Source organism: Arachis ipaensis, chromosome B10 (genome assembly GCF_000816755.2).
Source record: "Arachis ipaensis cultivar K30076 chromosome B10, Araip1.1, whole genome shotgun sequence".
Classification (NCBI taxonomy): Eukaryota; Viridiplantae; Streptophyta; class Magnoliopsida; order Fabales; family Fabaceae; genus Arachis; species Arachis ipaensis.
Window position 1 is genome coordinate 58,990,888 of NC_029794.2, and position 5,901 is coordinate 58,996,788.

The 5,901-nt window shown below is 38.3% G+C and overlaps 1 long non-coding RNA gene across 2 annotated transcripts in view; it reads left to right on the top strand.

Annotated features, from left to right (window-relative positions):
• Positions 1-5,272, top strand: part of LOC107621769 — a 13,356-nt gene extending 8,084 nt beyond the window's left edge. For both annotated transcript variants that reach the window (XR_001615935.2, XR_001615934.2), the window contains exon 4: positions 5,226-5,272. This is a non-coding gene — a long non-coding RNA (uncharacterized LOC107621769). The remainder of the gene's footprint in view (positions 1-5,225) is intronic.

Consider the following 5,901-nt stretch of genomic DNA (forward strand, 5'->3'; position numbering starts at 1 on the left):
GTTCAACTTGCCAATGATGGAAGAGAACGCACGCCCCTACACAAGAAGGGTCAACTTTGATCAAAGGTTGGACCAAGTCCTCATAGACATGTGTGAGGAAGGAGCTCAATGGAAAATTGACTCAAGAGGCAAGCTGGTTCAATTAAGAAGGCATGACCTCAAACCAGTGGCTAGGGGATGGCTAGAGTTCATTCAACGCTCAATCATTCCTACTAGTAACCGGTTTGAAGTTACTATAGACCGAGCCATCATGATCCATAGTATCATGATTGGAGAAGAGGTGGAAGTTCATGAGATTATACCTCAAGAACTCTACAAGGTGGCTGACAAGTCCTCCACTTAGGCAAGGTTAGCCTTTCCTCACCTCATTTTCCACCTCTATAATTCGGCTAGAATTGACATAGAGGGAGACATCCTCATTGAAGAGGACAAGCCCATCACTAAGAAAAGGATGGAGCAAATAAGAGATCATGGACCTCAACATGAGCATGAGGAAATTCCTCACCATGAAATCCCTGAGATGCCTCAGGGGATGCACTTTCCTCCACAGAATTATTGGGAGCAAATCAACACTTTCCTAGGAGAATTAAGTTCCAACATGGGACAACTAAAGGTGGAGCATCAAGAGCACTCCATCATCCTCCATGAAATTAGAGAAGATCAAAGAGCTATGAGGGAGGAGCAAGAAAGACAAGGAAGAGACATAGAGGAGCTAAAGAGCACCATTGGTTCTTCAAGGAGAGGAAGACGCCACCCTCACTAAGGTGGACTCATTCCTTAATCTCCTTGTCTATTTATTTTCTATTTTTCGGTTTTTGAGCCTTATGTGTTATTTATGTTTGTGCCTTTACTACATGATCATTAGTGTCTAAGTGTCTATGCCTTAAAGTTATGAATATGAATCCATCACCTCTCGTGAATGAAAAATGTTTTAATTACAAAAGAACAAGAAGTACATGGTTTCGAATTCATCCTTGAAACTAGTTTAATTGTTTTGATGTAGTGATAATACTTTTTGTTTTTTGAATAAATGCTGGAATAGTGCATGTCTTTTGAAGTTGATGTTTCTGAATGTTAAATATGTTGGCTCTTGAAGAATAAGGAAAAAGGAGACATGTTATTTGATAATCTGAAAAATCATAAAAATGATTCTTGAAGCAAAAAAAAAGCAATGAATACAAAAGCTTGCAGAAAAAAAATGCGAAAAAAAAGAGAAAAAGAAAAAGAAAAAGCAAGCAGTAAAAGCCAAAAGCTCTTTAAACCAAAAGGCAAGAGCAAAAAGGCAATAGCCCTTAAAACCAAAAGGCAAGGGTAATAAAAGGGATCCAAGGCTTTGAGCATCAGTGGATAGGTGATGCCAGGGCATTTTGGCCAGTTTCATTGACCTTTTCTTTACTGTTTTTAAGGTAGTTTCATGCATTTTCTTAGGAAATAAGCTAGTTTTGGGTGGATATTCACTTACATCTTGATTCAAGCATACATTGTGCATTTTACATGATTTCATCAGGATTTTGCATGAATTATATGATAAATTGGATGATGCATGATCCATGATTAAGAGCAAGACTTTGATGCACTTTGTTTGATTGATTTCAGGCCAAAAGAAGAAGAGAAGAGCCACGTTAGTGGCTACGTTAGTTACACTAACGTGGGCACTAACGTGGAAGGAAGGAAAGCCACAACGTTAGTGAGAAAAGTTAGTGGCATTAACTTTGAAGAAAGGAAATGGATCCAACGTTAGAGACACTTAACATTATCACTAACGTTGGCCAATGCTCATAAGTGGCCACGTTAGAGTCCACGTTAACTTAGTTAATGTGGCCTCTAACGTTAAAAGGGGGAAAGGAAGCAAACGTTAGTGACATTCAATATTGTCACTAACGTTGGCCTAAGTGCACAATGCCACGTTAACTCCCACGTTAACTTGGTTAACGTGGGAGCTAACGTGAAGACGCAAGGGTGGTCGACAACGTTAGTGACACCCAGCATTGTCACTAACGTTGAAAGCAACCACACAACCCCAAGGAGTCACGTTAACTTAGTTAACGTGGAAGTTAACGTGAATACCAACTTGGCAGCAAGTGCAACGTTAGCCACAATAACTTTAACACTAACGCCACACTTGTAGCGTTAGTTTGGCTAACTTTGGCACTAACTTTAGCACCTAGACCTCAACTTGACTCACTTCTCTCTCAAGCCCACTTCAAAGCTCAAGCAAGCAAGCCCACAATTGTCAACCAATCAAGGCCACAAGAAGCATCTAGAATAGGAATTTTCATTTAATTGTAATTTTCTTTCATTTTGTAATTTAGGAGAGCCTATATAAAGGTCTTAGTTTTTACATTGAAATCATCTTAGGCTAGACGAGGGGGAATCCTGGAATGGGGGATTGAAGAGGGGTCTTCGGACTCCCTCCCCTCACACACTTTTCCTTTTCTTTATTTGTACTTTTCATTTATGAATTTGAAGTTTTATTTTCAGTTTTTATCTTCATCTTTACTCTTCTACACTTTCTTTCTTTTCTATTTTTAGAGCAATGATCAACTAACTCTTTACATTGGGTTAGAGAGCTCTATTGTGAATCAATGGATTAAGTGTAGTTCTTATTATTCTTCTTCGATCTTTCCTCTTGATTTTACTTGAAAGCTTTCGATCTTCATCCAATTGAGTAGTTATCTTGGAAGAGAAGCTATTCAAACTTGGATCTCTTTTGAACCTTGGAAGAGGAATGAAGAGATCAAGCTAGAAATGCTTTCTCATGCTGGACCAAATTGGGTTTGGATGGGTATGCGACTATAACCCTCTCAATACTTGATATCTGAATTCTGAGTTCCTATAGATGCCAATCATTCTGAACTTCAATGGATAAAGTGAGATGCCAAAACTATTCAAGATGCAAAAAGCTACAAGTCCCGCTCATCTGATTGGAGCTAAGCTTCATTGATATTTTGGAATTTATAGTATATTCTCTTCTTTTTATCCTATTTGATTTTCAGTTGCTTGGGGACAAGCAACAATTTATGTTTGGTGTTGTGATGAGCGGATAATTTATACGCTTTTTGGCATTATTTTTACATAGTTTTCAGTATAATTTATTTAGTTTTTAATATATTTATATTAGTTTTTAAATAAAATTCACATTTCTGGACTTTACTATGAGTTTGTGTGTTTTTCTGTGATTTCAGGTAATTTCTGGCAGAAATTGAGGGACTTGAGCAAAAATCTGATTTAGGCTGAAAAAGGACTGCAGATGTTGTTGGATTCTGACCTCTCTGCACTCAAAGTGGATTTTCTGGAGTTATAGAACTCCAAATGGCGCGCTCTCAGTTGCGTTGGAAAGTAGACATCTAGGGCTTTCCAGAAATATATAATAGTTTATACTTTTCCCGAGTTTAGACGACGCAAACTGGCATTCAACGCCAGTTCCATGCTGCATTCTAGAGTTAAACTCCAGAAACAGGTTGCAAAGTGGAGTTAAACGCCAGAAACAGGTTACAAACTGGCGTTCAACTCCAAGAGAAGCCTCTACACGTGTAAAGCTTAATGCTCAGCCCAAGCACACACCAAGTGGGCCCCAGAAGTAGATTTCTGCATCATTTACTCATTTCTGTAAACCCTAGTAACTAGTTTAGTATAAATAGGACTTTTTACTACTGTATTTACATCTTTAGTTTCATCTTTAGATCACGTTTGGGGGCTGGCCATTCGGCCATGCCTGAACCTTCATCACTTATGTATTTTCAACGGTAGAGTTTCTACACACCATAGATTAAGGTGTGGAGCTCTGCTGTTCCTCATGGATTAATGCAAAGTACTACTGTTTTTCTATTCAATACAAACTTATTTCGCTTCTAAGATATTCATTCGCACTTCAATGTGAATGTGATGATCGTGACAATCATCATCATTCCCAACTTATGAACGCGTGCCTTACAACCACTTCTGTTCTACCTTAGATTGAATGGGTATCTCTTAGATATCTAATACAGGGGACCGAGTCTGAGATATTAGAATCTTCGTGGTATAAGTTAGAACCCATGGATGGCCATTCCTGAGATCCGGAAAGTCTAAACCTTGTCTGTGGTATTCCGAGTAGGATCTGGGAAGGGATGGCTGTGACGAGCTTCAAACTCGCGAGTGCTGGGCATAGTGACAGACGCAAAAGGATCAATGGATCCTATTCCAGTATGATCGAGAACCGACAGATGAATAGCCGTGCTGTGACAGAGCATCTTGGACCATTTTCACTGAGAGGATGGGAAGTAGCCATTGACAACGGTGATGCCCAACATACAGCTTACCATGGAAAGAAGTAGGAATGATTGGATGAAGACAGCAGGAAAGCAGAGGTTCAGAGGAACGAAAGGCATCTCTATACGCTTATCTGAAATTCTCATCAATGAATTACATAAGTATCTCTATCATAGTTTATATTTCAATTATGTTTTAATTACCAAATCTCCATAACTATCTGAATCTGCCTGACTGAGATTTACAAGGTGATCATAGCTTGCTTCAAGCCGACAATCTCCGTGGGATCGACCTTTACTCACGTAAGGTTTATTACTTGGACGACCCAGTGCACTTGCTGGTTAGTTGTGCGGAATTGTGACAAATTGTGATTCATGTTTGAGAGCACCAAGCCATTGGCGCCATTGTTGAAGATCACAATTTCGTGCACCAGTTTGCCTATGTGAATAATTCTGTTTAACTGCTAATTGCTATACTTAATGTAATTGCTCTTGATTGTGTTTGAATCTCTTTACTTGTGTTTGTATCTGATTGGTTGGGTTGTAGTGAATTGGGTGTTGATTGAATTGCTTGGGCCTAAGGCCGTGATTGGTTTGTGTTTGAGGTTTAGTAAAGTATGAAAGATTAAGCTGGTTCAACATAGACTTAATGAACCTATGCTTGGAACAAATTAGTCATTCATGCAGTTTAGGAAAACTTTTAAGACGTATATAAAGAAAAATATGGGTTTAGGATTTTGGATAATTAATTGATGCTTCTAAAGAAGGTTTTAGATTTTTGAATGTTGAGCCATTGGTTTTCAAAAGAAGTTTATATAAGGCGAGCGATGAGTACTACGAATGAAAGTAGTTTTCTTTTCAATGTCTCTAAATGAAATTAACAATTTGCGCTTTATTCTTTACTTTCACGGCATTCTCTACCTCTACTGAGAACATGTGGTTTGGTTCTCACCCCGAAATTTTCCACCCTTTCAGTGACACAGGTTTGAAGATGTAATTTGAAGCTGCGAGCGATTAGTAGGTTTTCTTTATGGTTTTAATTGCTTTCATAGAGTCCCCTCGCCATTATCCCTTGATATTTTATTTTAACAGAGGGATAGGTATTGTATTTGGGTTTATATGACTTCTTATGTATAAGAATTACTATTAATAATACGTATGTGATTGTTATTATTATTTGCAATGTTTATCCTTGATACATGTCTTTAATGAATAAAAACAAAATTTTCTGGCTTTTTCCTAAAACTGAACCGCAAAATCGATACAAAGGCTCAGTAATTAAGTAGTTAAAATTAGAAAAGGTCACGTAACGTTCTTTCTAGTAGAAATACCCTGACTTAAGCAAGGTATTTTGCTGGAAGGGATGTTACACCTTTGTTCTTAGAGCTTGTTGATGGCAGCCCAACACCAAACTTAGAATTGATGTTTGGGGGCACTGCAAAGCTCTTGACAGAAAGAAAGGGTTGGAACACTAAGTGTTGCACCACTGTCTCTTTCTTATCAGAGGGAGAATTGGGATTGGACATCTTGAACAAGATGTAGTCCTCTCCTAGTTGGAAAACCATTTCTCCTTTGCCACATTAATCATGGCATTTGCAGTAGCTATGAAAGGTCTTCCGAGAATGATAGTCATCTTCATCCTCTCCAATAT